This window comes from Ctenopharyngodon idella, chromosome 4 (assembly GCF_019924925.1).
Source record: "Ctenopharyngodon idella isolate HZGC_01 chromosome 4, HZGC01, whole genome shotgun sequence".
NCBI classification, from domain to species: Eukaryota; Metazoa; Chordata; class Actinopteri; order Cypriniformes; family Xenocyprididae; genus Ctenopharyngodon; species Ctenopharyngodon idella.
The window spans coordinates 18,671,230-18,687,533 of record NC_067223.1 but is presented as its reverse complement, the minus strand read 5'-3'; the positions used below and the strand labels follow the sequence as shown (position 1 = coordinate 18,687,533).

Sequence of the window (16,304 nt, the reverse complement as noted above, 5' to 3'; positions counted from 1 at the left end):
TGACATCCTGATATACTCCCGGAGCATGGCCGAACATCGCCACCACATTGCGGAGGTCCTGAAACGCCTGAGGGAATTCCATCTGTTCGTCAAGGCTGAAAAATGCTCTTTCCATCAACCCTCAGTGCAGTTCCTTGGCTACAACATCGACAGCAGTGGCATCCAAATGGACGAGGGGAAGGTCGAAGCCATCAAGAACTGGCCAACTCCATCCACCATCAAAGAACTCCAAAGGTTCCTAGGATTTGCAAATTTCAACCGCAGGTTTATCCAAAACTACAGCTCCATCACAAGCCCATTGACCAACCTCCTCCGCAACAGGCCTGAGTCTCTGTCCTGGTCACCAGCTGCCACCGATGCCTTCAACACCTTGAAAGAAGCTTTCATCACCGCTCCCCTCCTCATTCATCCTGATCCAGAGAAGCCCTTCATAGTCGAGGTGGATGCTTCAACCATGGGAGTGGGAGCGGTGTTATCTCAGCAGTAGGGGAATCCAAGTAGACTCCATCCATGTGCCTTCTTCACTCGCAAACTCAGCCCGGCGGAGAGAAACCATGACATCGGCAACAGGGAACTTCTGGCCATCAAGCTGGCCCTGGAAGAGTGGAGGCATTGGTTGGAGGGTGCCAAGTACCCCTTCTTGGTACTTACTGACCATAAAAACTTGGAGTATCTCAGAGATGCCAAGAGATTGAATCCCTGACAGGCACGCTGGGCGCTATTCTTCACATGTTTTCACTTCACTATCTCCTATCGTCCAGGTCCCAAGAATGTCAAGGCGGACGCCTTATCTTGTCTCTATGCCCCTGAAGAAAACACAAGAGCCCGAATCAATCCTACCTGAAAAGATTATTGTGAGTCCCGTCAGCTGGTCTGAAGCCACCATTCATTCCTCCAATGCCTCCACCAACACTCCGCCGGGCTGCCCCCCAGGTTTGCAGTACATCAACAGGACACGGCGCACTCCACTCATCCACTCTTCCCACACGTCGCTGGGCACTAGCCACCCCGGGGTCAATGAAACTCTCTCGCTGCTGAAAGAGTGCTTCTGGTGGCCAAACATGGCAAGGGACGTGAGAAGGTATGTGCAAGGATGCCAGGAATGCGCCATCTCGAAAAGCCCTTGCCATCTTCCCTCCGGCAAGCTCCATCCTCTGCCCGTTCCCAACAGACCATGGTCACACCTAGGAGTGGACTTCATCACAGACCTACCTGTATCTAACAACTGTACCTGTGTCCTGGTGGTAATAGACAGACTCTCTAAGTCTTGCCGTCTAATTCCCTTAAGAGGTCTGCCTACTGCAATGGAAACTGCTGAGATCATGTTCAACCACATCTTCATAAATTACGGAATTCCAGAGGACATAGTATGGGATCGAGGACCTCAGTTCATCTCCAGAGTATGGAAAGCATTCTTCTCTCTCCTAAGTGTGACCGTGAGCCTCTCGTCTTGATACCACCCACAGTCGAACGGAGAGGAAGATCCAGGAGATCGGCCAGTTCCTCCGTACCTTCTGCCATGGCCACCAGGACTCTTGAAACCAGTTCCTGGGTACGCACAGAACTCCCTGTGCCAACCTACTACTGGACTCACTCCCTTCCAGTCCGTGCTGGGTTACCAACCCCCACTCTTCTCCTGGTCAGGGGAACCGTACTGCTTTGCGCAGACGCAGGATGACAGCCGACCTTCAACGTTCCAACACTCCAGTCTACCAACCGGGACAGAAGGTCTGGCTGTCTACTAGGGACATCAGACTGCGTCTGCCCTGCATAAAGCTAAGTCCCAGATTCATTGGCCCCTTTACCATCACCAAGCAGATCAACCCGGTCACCTACCAACTCAAGTTACCTGCACAGTATCGCATTCATCCCACTTTCCACGTGTCTCTGCTAAAACCTCACCACTCTTCCGTTTCTGTCTCCACAGAGCATGGCGCAGCAGCTGAACCCCCCCCCCCCCCCTTCCTCTAATCCTGGAAGACGGAGCCGCTTACCAAGTGAATGAGATCTTGGACTCCCGGCACCGTGGTAGTCTTTTGGAGTACCTGGTGGACTGGGAGGGCTACGGTCCCGAGGAACGCTCGTGGGTACCCAGAAACAACATCCTAGACCCAAACCTGCTTGACACTTTCCACGCCTCTCATCCAGACAGGCCTGCCCCACGTGGAAGAGGACGACCACCACGATGTCAGGGTCCTCGGCCCTCAGGAGTGGGCCGTGGAGGGGGGGGTACTGTCACAGACACGCCAGGCCCCACCATCACCCAATCACAGCGCACTCCCTCACCAGAGTTCTGAGCACACGCACCTGTCATCTATCAACACCCTAATCAGCCACTACATAAGACTCGCACACACTTCAGTTAGCGTCCGGTCTTGTTTGCACATAGAACATCTTCTATGCTTACCTCAAGGACTCCAGTATACTTACTGTCTCTTCTCCAGTGTGCTCCTAGTTTCCTTCCGTGTTCCAGTCTTCGTGTGAGTTCCCCAGTGTCGTCTCATCTCTGCTACAATCTCCATTCCTCTGCCATCCACGATCTCCACTCCTACAACACAAAGGACAGTATTACCACTCAGTTATCTTCCACTCAACATGCTATATTGCCATTTACTCACCTGCATCACTACTTGTTCTTCTGGTTGTTCAATAAACATCACTTACCTGTTTCCCGTTGTCTCCGTCCCTTCTGTACTGTAACACAAAGATGAAGTTGCCGATGCTGACAAAAAAAAAAAAAAAAAAAAAATTGTGTGTGCGCCTCCTACCTATGTGCGCTAATACTTTAGATTCCACACTCCTCCGCATTAACACTAATTTACTTTTTGGACCATATAAAGATGCATTTATTGACTTGTACAAATTCCCCTCTATATTTAAGAGATCTTTGTCCTGTCTCCGACATTTGAAGACATATAAGCAACTGTGGGGATGTCCGAAACAGCAGCACGGCACATTTGGCCATCGTCCACAGAGAGCGAAGCCTGGTTTTAAACTTTAAATTGCAAGTAAATATATCCCAGTGCCTTTTGTTGTTATTTTGCCACTGACTGAAATTCTGAAATGCTTGTTCAGTGAACGTCTGCCTATTAAAAAAAAAAAATGTTGGGAACTGACTGATCTATGTGCTTGTTTAATTTCATAACAAATATGAAAAAAGGTGCTCTACCAATACAAGAAGAGGTGCAACCGAAGATCAAAATTCAATTGAACTGAACAAAGGTGCAACACTCACTCTTAAGAGCTAAAATTTTATTACTTAAAAAACAATTAAACAAGTAAAGCTTGTTTAATTTCATAAAAAATGTATTTAAATTGTGCTGAGTCAATGTAATATAAATCTTATCAGCCTGATTTTTCTTTCCCTGTTTCTCCCTGTTTTCTCTCTCCCTGGTCTTTAAGGCCAGGTGAGAACGGAGAAGAATTGTTATTGTTTCATCACACATCTGTTTTCAATGTACAATATGTATATGTGTGTGTTTCTTGGAAAGCAGCCAAGAAAGGGTCTCCCTTTCTTTGTCTAGGAAAGAGGGCCATAAGGCCGGGTAGAAGGGGGCCTTCAGCCAGAAGTTGACCATATTTAGAATTGTTTTTCTATATGTACCACATTCCTATATCATGAATGTACAGTTGCAAGAAAAAGTATGTGAACCACTTGCAGAATCTGTGAAAATGTTAATAATTTAACAAAATAAGGGAGATAATACAAAATGCATGTTACTTTTTATTTAGTACTGTCTTGAGTAAGATATTTTACATAAAAGATGTTTATATATAATCCACAAGACAAAAAAAAATAGCTGAATTTATTAAAATAACTCCATTCATAAGTATGTGAACCACTGATTCTTAATACTGTGTGTGGTAACCTGGATGATCTATGACTGTTTTTTTTGTTTTGGGATGGCTGTTCATGAGTCCCTTGTTTGTCCTGAGAAGTTAAACTGAGCTCTGTTCTTCAGAAAAAATCTCCAGGTCCTGCAGATTCTTCAGTTTTCCAGCATTTTTTGCATATTTGAACCCTTTACAGCAGTGACTGAATGATTTTGAGATCCGTTTTTTCACACTGAGGACAACTGAGGGACTCAAACACAAGTAATAAAAAAGGTTCAAACATTCACTGATGCTCCAGAAGAAAACACAATGCATTAATAGATGGGGGGTGAAAACATTTGGAGTTTGAAGATCAAGGTAAATTGTATTTAATTTGTCTTGCGGGAAACATGCAAGTATTTTCTGTTGCTTCCGAAGGGCAGTACTAAATGAAGAAAAATGATATTCAAGCGAAATAAGAAAAATTTGGACCTCTTCATCCTGTTCAAAAGTTTTCACCCCCCGACTCTTAATGCATCATGTTTCCTTCTGAAGCATCAGTGAACGTTTGAACCTTTTTTAATAGTTGTGTTTCAGTTGTCCTCCATGTGAAAAGATGGATCTCAAAATCATTCAGGCACTGCTGTAAAGGGTTCAAATATGCAAAAGATGGTGGAAAACTGAAGAATTTTTGGGACCTGGAGTTTTTTTCTGAAGAACAGAGCTCAGTTTAACTGCTCAGAATAAACAGGGGACTCATGAACAACCATCACACAACAAAAAAACAGTCGTAGATCATCCAGGTAACCACACACAGTATTAAGAATCAATGGTTCACAAACTTTTGAACTGGGTCATTTTAATAAATTCAGCTATTTTTTTGTCTTATGGATTATATGTAAACATCTTTTATGTAAAATATCTTACTCAGGACAGTACTAAATAAAAAATAACATGCATTTTGTATGATCTCTCTTATTTTGTTAAAATTTTGCACATTTTCACAGATTCTGCAAGTGGTTCACATACTTTTTCTTGCAACTGTATATTCTCATTGGACAGTTGCTACACCACCCCCTGAACATGTATAAAAGCCATGTACAGAAGTAAAATTGGGAGAAGTTTTTGTGAACGGATTGGCTTCATGTTCATGACTCTTTTCCCATAGGCTTATGCATTCAATGAGTGAAAAGGACAAACTGAGAATGAGGCACGATTCGGGACAATAAACAGAGATTAAAATAATCTGACAATCAAATAATAATGTAATAAAATGGTAAAAATTAAGTGGGTGAGTTTTCCTCATATTTATTTTATTATTCATATAAAAAATAAAACGTTTTTGCGCATATTTACAAGTAATTGCCCAGCTCCCCCTGTCAATGATCTAGCGCCGCCCCTGCATGCTAAGGCCTATTCACGCCATGCCTGCCATGCCAGAGACTGTTCACAACATGGTCTCCACATCAGAGACCAGTCTCAAGATTTGTTGTCTTTAGATAAGATGGCCGCTATACCATACTATAGTTTCTTCGCATTATGCCTGCCAGTCTAGAGACTGTTCATGCCATGCCTGCCCAGCCAGAGGCTGTTCACATCATGCCGGTCAAGTCTGAGGCTGTTCACATTATGCCTGCCACGCCTGAGCCCTCAGCCGAGATGGCTGCCATGCCAGTCTCTAGAATGTGCAGCACTTACAACTGTGGCCACAGCTATCCTGTGTGTATGGGCCACACACGCATCCACACCAAAACCTCTCCTATATATTTGAAGATAGTAAAAATATATATAACAATTGCTGAAATTAAATTAATATTTATTTTACTTAATATTTACTAAATTTGAAATAATAAAAAAATTATATGAAAAAGAAGAATTTGAACTTGATAAAAAATATTTGGTAGAAAGTCCATTTTAAAATGTGTACATCAAATATGACACTCGTCTGATTTCTTGAATTTCTGAAGCTCAAACTCCTCCAGCTATAGCTCTGATGTCAACATAAATACCAAAGCAGACCACTGGGCAGGTGAAAGGTCACCAGATGAGAGACTTCCTTTGCTAAGGTGGGTCTGAATCTCTTTCACCAGAGTTTGGTCGTTCAGTTCGTTCAGACAGTAGAACAGATTGATGGATCGCTCTGCAGGCAGATTATCTTCTAATTTCTGCTTGATGTACTGAACTATTTCCTTGTTGCTCTGGTCATTGTCGTCTTTCTGTGTTAACAGACCCCGTAAGAGTCGTCGATTGGACTGGAGTGATAGACCAAGGAGGAAGCGAAGGAAAAGGTCCAGGTGTCCATTGTCACTCTCAAGCGCCTTGTCCACTGCAGTCTTGAGTAAATCAATCATGGTTTCATTTTTGTTTTCCTGTTCTGTAGACTCATGATCTAACACACTTGTCTTGTTGAGGTCTAGAAACAGATGTGCATAAAGGGCTGCAATAAACTCTTGAATGCTCAAGTGAACAAAACAGTACATGGTACCAAGTATGATCCCTGTTTCCTCCTTAAAGATCTGAGTACACATGCCTGAGTACACTGATGCCTTATAGACGTCAATTCCACAGGCTTCCAGGTCTGTGTCATAGAAGATCACATTGTTTCTTTCCAGCTGATGAAATGCCAGTTTCCCCAGTGAAAGGATGGCATCTTTATCCCAGGAAACATTTGCTGCGTATTCTCCATCATACTTTCGGTGGCTCTGCTTGATCTGAAAGCGGAGAAAGTGTGTGTACATTTGTGTCAGAGTCTTGGGAGTGTCTTCAATATTAGATTCCAGCTGTGTTTTAGAGATCTCATCAGCCTGATTATTTTTCACATCATTATTTCTTTTTTCCTCCAGAATATTCTCGAGAACAGTGACTGAAATCCAGCAGAAGACTGAGATATGGCACATGATAAATAGACTCTTTGATTTTTTAACATGATCAGTGATTGTGTTGGCCTGATTCTGATCCATGAATCTTTTTTTGAAGTACTCTTCCTTTTGTGCATCATTGAATCCTCGTATCTCTGTCAGCCGGTCGATACAGTCAGGAGGAATCTTACTGGCAGCTGCTGGTCTGGTGGTGATCCAGATGAGAGCAGAAGGAAGCAGATTTCCCTTCATGAGGTTCGTTAGGAGAACATCCAGAGAGGCTGGTGACGATACATCACACCACGTCTCATTACGATCAAACTTCAGAGGAAGGCGACATTCGTCCAATCCATCAAGGATGAATAGGACTTTGGATTGATTCCATCTTGTAAGGTTCAGTCCTTTTGTCTCTGGGAAAAAATGAGTTACAAGGTCCATCAAACTTAGTTTTTCTTTCTTCATTAAGTTCATCTCTCTGAATGGAAGAGGAAATATGAAGCTGATATCTTGATTTTCTTTTTCTTCAGCCCAGCCCAGAACAAACTTTTGCACAGAGACTGATTTTCCGATGCCAGCAACTCCTTTTGTCAGTACAGTTCGGATCTTCTCGTCTTCTTTCGGTGCTTCAAACAAATTTCTGCATTCAACCTGTATCTCTTGAGATTCATGACGCCTGGAAGCAACTTCAAGCTGTCTTACCTCATGTTCAGTGTTGACCTGCTCACTGCCACCTTTTGTGATATAGAGATCCGTGTAGATGTTATTCAGAAGTGTGGAGTCACCATGCTTCGCAATTCCTTCAAACACACATTGATACTTCTTCTTTAGGCTACATTTGAGCTGATGAATGAAGCGCAGTTCATCTTAACACAGGAACAAAAAAATAGATAGTTTTAGTCTTAATTTTCTCTCCTACATTTATAAGTGACAATTAGACAGATGGTTATGAGTCTCTGACCTTCTAGAGCATCAGCAGCTTCATCTTGCTTCATCTCTCTCAGGTAATGTAGTGTGAGATCAAGAGCTGCTGCTTTGATACTGCATCCATTCTCATTAATATCCTTCACAAAATATTGTGTGTTCTCATTCTGTAATATTTTCTTAAACTTTTCCAGCTCTTTCTTCAGAAACGTGATTATTTTGCTCTCAAGATCCTGCAAACAAAAGTAAGAAAAAAAGACAGAATAACACAATTTAAACCAAATTGTATATCTGGACTTGGTCAAGATCCACACTACTCAGTCAATAATTATAATATCTGTAAAAGAAAAAAAAAAAAAAACCAGTTAAAAGACTAACTTTCTAACCAGCAGTTTTCTGTTTTTTATTTTAACAAATAGAAAGAAAAAAATGTGCGCTTAAAAGGAAAAATAAGTAATCAAGAGGAATCAAATTAAATTTCTTTGTTCAATAACATACTTGTTTGCAATAAATATTAAACATTTATGAAAATGTGTTTTCCTGCCTGGAAGATCCACAGGAGATTGTCTTTGAAATTCTTGTGTTTCCTGTGAGTCTGAACGTCTGAGTCTAATGTCTCATATTGAAGCCTGTAATCAAATATATCAAATAAAATATTGATTTTCCAGGCAAAATATTACAGAAAGAGAAAAAAAACATTGCCTGTGAATACTCTGATAAATACTTGATCTAAAATGTTTCATTGTTGTTATTCACTGATACAACTTTCTAACACAGTCAACATGGGACCAAAAATTAGAAACACATGAAATACCTTTTACTGAATGATGTTTTTCTCTCACTGAATTCTGGTGGATCACCTTTTGACCAGTCACTCTTCAGAGACACAGAGCTGGACTCATGTGAGCCTGATCTTACACTAATGACACAAAGAACAGAGAGAAACACTTTACTACAGGAGATACTTTAATCTCATTTGAAAAGGTTTAACGTTACAAATATTAATTAAATGCAGTATAGCTGTGCATTTGTACATTTATGACTACAGTTGGATGGATGGATGGATGGATATACAGTTGCAAGAAAAAGTATGTGAACCACTTGCAGAATTTGTGAAAATGTTAATAATTGTAACAAAATAAGGGAGATAAAGGGTTGTTGTAAAGGGTTCAAATATGCAAAAGATGGTGGAAAACTGAAGAATTTTTGGGACCTGGAGATTTTTTCTGAAGAACTGTCATGATTACTAGTGAGAGTGCCCTAATCGGCCACTAGAGGGCACTCCAACCTGGACTCTTGTTTCACCCCTTGGACTTCATTTCCCATAACACACTTCCCGGACTCATTATCCTGTCATTGCAACCAGCTGTTTTGTGTTTGCTCATCAGTGTCTGTCTATTTATACTTGGTTTGTTTTTGCTTTTGTGATCGCGGTTTAATTTCATGTCACCTGCTTCCGTTTGTGTTTTGCTTTATTTTGTATGGACTGTTCTGTGGACTTTGACCCTCGCCTGCCTGGATTATGTTTATTGGATTACCCCATTAAAGCTGCACGTGGATCTTACCTTCTTGTCTCTGTGCTTACGTGACAGAAACCGCGATCATGCAAAGATCCAGCAGCAGGAGACTCCGGCCAGCGGCTAGCACCCGGGGAAGTCAGAGCGGTCCCCAGGATCTGACTAAACTTCTCCAGAGAGGTATGGAGGTGCGGGCATTCACCCAGAAGTTCTGGTCACGGGCGGAGAGGTTTAGTCTCCCTGATGCGGTCCTCAAGGACACATTTAATAACTGCTTAGATGACCCTCTGCCGCAGTGGGAGATGGAGCTGGTGAAGGGGTTAAATTTCTGGAATTTCTCTAATTACCTGCATCTGCGTAAGAATGGGCAGATTCGGTTACCTCCAGCACCTGCTCCAGCCCATCAGTCCACTCGTCAGCCCGCTCCAGCCCGTGGGCCCACTCCGGAACCCGCTCCAGCCCGTCAGTCCGCTCAAGTCTGTGAATCCGCTCCAGCCCGTGAGCCCGCTCCAGCCCGTGAGCCCGCTCCAGCCCGTGAGACAGCTCCAGTCCGTGAGTTTGCTCCAAAGCCCACAGAGGAGGTGGGTACTGAGTCACCGCCTCACTCACGTAAAAGGAGGAAGAGGAGGAGGAAGGCTTCCTTCATTCTTCAAGGCCCGGAGGCCTTTTCAGAGTCTGCTCCAGCCCCGCATGCGCTTCCTGTCAGCCCCGTCATGGCCAGAAGGACTGTTCTTACGTTCTATGTTCTGGCTGTCTTGCGGGCCTGGAGGATACATTCCAGTTCCTTTGATCGTGGACCAGTCTGCCAGCCCGAGCCCGCTGCCGTCCCGGAGCAGCCCGAGCCCGCTGCCGTCCCGGAGCAGCCCGAGCCCGCTGCCGTCCCGGAGCAGCCCGAGCCCGCTGCCGCCCCGGAGCAGCCCGCTCTCCTTGTCAGTCCTGTTATGGCCAAGAGGGCTATCTTCACTTTTTATGTTCTGGCTGTCCTGCGTGCGTGGAGGATGCACCCGAACTTTATTGACTTTGGAACAGTCTACCAGCCCAAGCCCGCTGTTGTCCCAGAGCAGCCTGCTGTTGTCCCAGAGCAGCCTGCTCTTCCTGATACAGTCACTGAGGCCATCACCAAGCAGCCAGCTCTCCATGATACGGCCTCGGAGCCTGTCAATGAGCAGCCCGTTCTTCCTGATGTGGTCTCTGAGCTCCCTTGGTCTGCCCTGCTGCTGCCGCCGCCGCCGCCCAGGCCGTCTGCCCTGCCGCCGCCGCCGCCCAGGCTGTCAGTCCTGCTGAAGCCCACCTGGTCAGTTCCTCCAGCACCGCCCTGGCATTCAGCCAGGACTCCAGACCTGCTGGAACCCGCCTGGTCAGTTCCTCCAGCACCACCCTGGCAATCAGCCAGGACTCCAGACCTGCTGGAACCCGCCTGGTCAGTTCCTCCAGCACCGCCCTGGCATTCAGCCAGGACTCCAGACCTGCTGGAACCTGCCTGGTCAGTTCCTCCGGCGCCGCCCTGGCACTCAGCCAGGACTCCGACCTTCATGGAGCCCCCGTGGTCTGTTCCTCCGGCTCCCCCCTGGCCTTCGGTCGGGGACTCTGGACCTGGCCCACCATCCCTCCCCCTGGTCCTCCTCCAGTCCACCTCCCTCCTGAGAATTTTGTTTTTTGTTTTGTCTGGTGGAGCGTCTGGTAGCCGCTCCTTTGAGGGGGGGTACTGTCATGATTACTAGTGAGAGTGCCCTAATCGGCCACTAGAGGGCACTCCAACCTGGACTCTTGTTTCACCCCTTGGACTTCATTTCCCATAACACACTTCCCGGACTCATTATCCTGTCATTGCAACCAGCTGTTTTGTGTTTGCTCATCAGTGTCTGTCTATTTATACTTGGTTTGTTTTTGCTTTTGTGATCGCGGTTTAATTTCATTTCACCTGCTTCCGTTTGTGTTTTGCTTTATTTTGTATGGACTGTTCTGTGGACTTTGACCCTCGCCTGCCTGGATTATGTTTATTGGATTACCCCATTAAAGCTGCACGTGGATCTTACCTTCTTGTCTCTGTGCTTACGTGACAGAAACCGCGATCATGCAAAGATCCAGCAGCAGGAGACTCCGGCCAGCGGCTAGCACCCGGGGAAGTCAGAGCGGTCCCCAGGATCTGACTAAACTTCTCCAGAGAGGTATGGAGGTGCGGGCATTCACCCAGAAGTTCTGGTCACGGGCGGAGAGGTTTAGTCTCCCTGATGCGGTCCTCAAGGACACATTTAATAACTGCTTAGATGACCCTCTGCCGCAGTGGGAGATGGAGCTGGTGAAGGGGTTAAATTTCTGGAATTTCTCTAATTACCTGCATCTGCGTAAGAATGGGCAGATTCGGTTACCTCCAGCACCTGCTCCAGCCCATCAGTCCACTCGTCAGCCCGCTCCAGCCCGTGGGCCCACTCCGGAACCCGCTCCAGCCCGTCAGTCCGCTCAAGTCTGTGAATCCGCTCCAGCCCGTGAGCCCGCTCCAGCCCGTGAGACAGCTCCAGTCCGTGAGTTTGCTCCAAAGCCCACAGAGGAGGTGGGTACTGAGTCACCGCCTCACTCACGTAAAAGGAGGAAGAGGAGGAGGAAGGCTTCCTTCATTCTTCAAGGCCCGGAGGCCTTTTCAGAGTCTGCTCCAGCCCCGCATGCGCTTCCTGTCAGCCCCGTCATGGCCAGAAGGACTGTTCTTACGTTCTATGTTCTGGCTGTCTTGCGGGCCTGGAGGATACATTCCAGTTCCTTTGATCGTGGACCAGTCTGCCAGCCCGAGCCCGCTGCCGTCCCGGAGCAGCCCGAGCCCGCTGCCGTCCCGGAGCAGCCCGAGCCCGCTGCCGTCCCGGAGCAGCCCGAGCCCGCTGCCGCCCCGGAGCAGCCCGCTCTCCTTGTCAGTCCTGTTATGGCCAAGAGGGCTATCTTCACTTTTTATGTTCTGGCTGTCCTGCGTGCGTGGAGGATGCACCCGAACTTTATTGACTTTGGAACAGTCTACCAGCCCAAGCCCGCTGTTGTCCCAGAGCAGCCCGCTGTTGTCCCAGAGCAGCCTGCTGTTGTCCCAGAGCAGCCTGCTGTTGTCCCAGAGCAGCCAGCTCTCCATGATACGGCCTCGGAGCCTGTCAATGAGCAGCCCGTTCTTCCTGATGTGGTCTCTGAGCTCCCTTGGTCTGCCCTGCTGCTGCCGCCGCCGCCGCCCAGGCCGTCTGCCCTGCCGCCGCCGCCGCCCAGGCTGTCAGTCCTGCTGAAGCCCACCTGGTCAGTTCCTCCAGCACCGCCCTGGCATTCAGCCAGGACTCCAGACCTGCTGGAACCCGCCTGGTCAGTTCCTCCAGCACCACCCTGGCAATCAGCCAGGACTCCAGACCTGCTGGAACCCGCCTGGTCAGTTCCTCCAGCACCGCCCTGGCACTCAGCCAGGACTCCGACCTTCATGGAGCCCCCGTGGTCTGTTCCTCCGGCTCCCCCCTGGCCTTCGGTCGGGGACTCTGGACCTGGCCCACCATCCCTCCCCCTGGTCCTCCTCCAGTCCACCTCCCTCCTGAGAATTTTGTTTTTTGTTTTGTCTGGTGGAGCGTCTGGTAGCCGCTCCTTTGAGGGGGGGTACTGTCATGATTACTAGTGAGAGTGCCCTAATCGGCCACTAGAGGGCACTCCAACCTGGACTCTTGTTTCACCCCTTGGACTTCATTTCCCATAACACACTTCCCGGACTCATTATCCTGTCATTGCAACCAGCTGTTTTGTGTTTGCTCATCAGTGTCTGTCTATTTATACTTGGTTTGTTTTTGCTTTTGTGATCGCGGTTTAATTTCATGTCACCTGCTTCCGTTTGTGTTTTGCTTTATTTTGTATGGACTGTTCTGTGGACTTTGACCCTCGCCTGCCTGGATTATGTTTATTGGATTACCCCATTAAAGCTGCACGTGGATCTTACCTTCTTGTCTCTGTGCTTACGTGACAAGAACAGAGCTCAGTTTAACTGCTCAGAACAAATAAGGGACTCATGAACAACCATCACACAACAAAAAAAACAGTCGTAGATCATCCAGGTTACCACACACAGTATTAAGAATCAATGGTTCACAATCTTTTCAACTGGGTCATTTTAATAAATTCAGTCAAATAAATTTAATAAATTCAAAAAAAAAAAAATTTTTTTTTTGTCTTATGAATTATATGTAAACATCTTTTATGTAAAAAATCTTACACAGGACAGTACTAAATAAAAAATAACGTGCATTTTGTATGATCTCTCTTATTTTGTTAAAATTTTGCACATTTTCACAGATTCTGCAAGTGGTTCACATACTTTTTCTTGCAACTGTATACATGTTTAGTTGCATGATCTATTTTCCATAGTGAATTTAAAGCCTTCTTGTGGCTGTCTGTGTAATTGTTTCTGGAATGAGTTCCATAAGGTTCCCAGGAATTGAGTTTTATTGTGACTTATTGATTTATTCAGTCAAGTTCAATCACATATACCACTGTGGACAAATAATCTAACCCTATAATGTAATGTAAACATACAAAATACCTTTTATTAGATGATGGTTTTCTCTCACTGAAGTCTGGTCCTTTCTCTTTTGACCAGTCACTCTTCAGAGACTCAGAGCTGGACACATGTGAGCCTGATCTTACACTAATGACACGAAGAACAGAGACAGAGAGAGAGAGAGAAAAACACTTTAGTAAAGGAGGTTCAACTGTCTCTGAAACACATCCGTGTCTTTATCTAATCCTCCACAGAAATACACACACTCACACCATTTACAGTGTAATATATTATGATTTGAGGCTGGCTTGGAAAGAGGAACGACAGACACATGCTTTGCGTGTTCACTTGTTTACTGAGTGCTCAAACACATATGGAGAACTCACGTACATACAAATGGGCGTGGCTTACATATCAGTGAATCAGCACATCTATTACACTCCTTCCCTTAAAGATTTGAACATCTTTCTTTTGAAGAAAACAGTTCAGAAACAAACCTTTTTATATATATATATATATATATATATATATATATATCAGTGCACAGAAATTTTCAGGTAACAATATTACACATTACATCCTTCAACGTCTAAACCTATTGCACTGAAAACCAATAGTGGTAGAAAACAAATTAACATTAAGTTCATTTGATTAACTGAGTCAAATATTTATAATTAATCATAACGAGTTATGACTAATTATTAATATTTCCCCTTTTGAGCTAATAAATATCGTTACATGGCTCACACTGGTTTAACGATTTCTTTAATGTACATGAGTGAGATGAAATATGCAAAGAAAAAAAATACTCTAAGAGTAATTCAAGAGAACATGTCAAGTTTTTGTTTATTGACAGAAATGGAGAGCAGAAATATCTGTGACAGTTTTGTTAGCAGACTTCAATTAAATTAAGTGTATACTTGTTTCCTAATGTCTGTCAATAATTTTGATCTAAAAACCAAAGTCATGTATGTGGATTAATTCAGTGTGGTCGCGTCTAGAAGGTAATTAACAAATTATTAACTGCGGCACTGTGTATAGAGCAAACAGGGCTTTATAGACAATGTCAATGTCAATGACAATGTTAATTTAAAAAGTACAAAATTGAAGTTGTGTAAAGCATTTGCAAATATAAAACAATGCTTAAAGTTTTGTTATTCACAGGAAAAACAAACTCCAGTAGAGTTTAAAATGAAAACAGACGCAGTGTTACCTGTGTTTCTCTGAGAGACTCATCTTAGAGAGAGAGTCCTTTCCTCGCTCCTCTGACATTACTGCAGATAAACTGACACTGAAATGAAAAAGTGAACCGTCACAAAAATTAACCGAAACCTAGTGTATATGTGACGAGTCAGAAGAGTATTGATCCATCTGCAGTTTATTAGACAAATAGCAGTACAGCAGAGAACAAATCCAGTAAACAGGCAGTAGTCAGGGCAGGCAGCAAGCAACAGAAACGATAGACAGGCAATGGGTCGAGGCAGGCAGCAAGCAAAGCACAAACAATAAACAGGCAAGGGGTCAGGGCAGGCAGCAGAAATCAGAATCCAAATAAACAGTCCAAGTCAGTACACAGGCAAGTAGAAAAGGTAGTAATGCTCAGAAATGACAACCAGGGGGGCGTCACGTGACCCAGAGCGAGATGGCTGCTTGAGTTCTCGGCTCCGCTCTAATATTCATTTATTTTACATTTTTCCCTCCAAATCTTTCATTCTAATTAACTTTACAGACTTTCAATTATGTCTGATTCCACTTTGAACAAAGATTTTCTGATTTTCGGATCAACACGCTCACAAAAATCCAAAGAAAAAGACCATTCCCATGGTGGGAATGGTCTTTTTCTTTTGATCTAACGCCAATGCAACAGAGGCCCAATGAGACATGGAGCTGGTACTTTCTGAAATAAAAGCCAACGGTTCTCGTCTTGAATGAATAACTAATCGGCTGGAGGGAATAGCTGGATCCGTCTCGTCTCTACAAAATTCGTTCGCGGCTCTCACTGAAAGGATTGAGGGCATTGAGACACGTCTAACGGAGGCTGAAGGGAGAATTTCATCCGCGGAAGACTCGGCAGCAGTGGCCGAAGGCCAGCTTGCTAATTTACTGACTAAAGTGGAACAACTTGAGTCAAAAGTGGACGACTTGGAGAACAGAGGTCGATGAAAAATTTGAGAATAGTTGGCCTACCAGAAGGAGCGGAAGGCTCCGGTCCGCTCGCGCCATTTCTCCGTTCCTCCATTCCCAAATTGCTAGACCTGCCTGCAGACTCTCTCACCCTGGATATCGAACGGGCCCACAGATCTCCTTCTTTTGCGCCTAGCAATCCGAATTCACCCCCGAGGAGTGTTCTGGTTCGCTTTTTGCGGTTTACAGAAGAAGAAACTGTTCTGAGGGCAGCGTTGAAGAAGACAATTACCCACGAAGGCGCGGAGCTTTGGTTTTACTCAGACTTATCCACCGGTATCCTGCAGAAACGTGGCGAGTTCTCCTCAGTTGTCAAGATCATGGTGTCTCGTGGCTTATATCACGGATTCGCCTACCCTGCCCGGCTCAGATGCTTACACCTGGGGAAGATTCACTTGTTCGATGATCCGAACTCGGCTAAAGCTTTTTTGGACTCTCTGGACAGATAACTTTTTTCATCTTCATCTGTAATGTAATGTACTCTCTATTTCTTAGAGGATTACTTTCTTT

At 45.1% G+C, this 16,304-nt stretch overlaps 1 pseudogene; it reads right to left on the bottom strand.

The window, feature by feature from the left end:
- Nucleotides 1-5,189: 5,189 nt before the first annotated feature.
- Nucleotides 5,190-15,383, bottom strand: LOC127510597 (protein NLRC3-like; annotated as a pseudogene).
- Nucleotides 15,384-16,304: the final 921 nt, after the last annotated feature.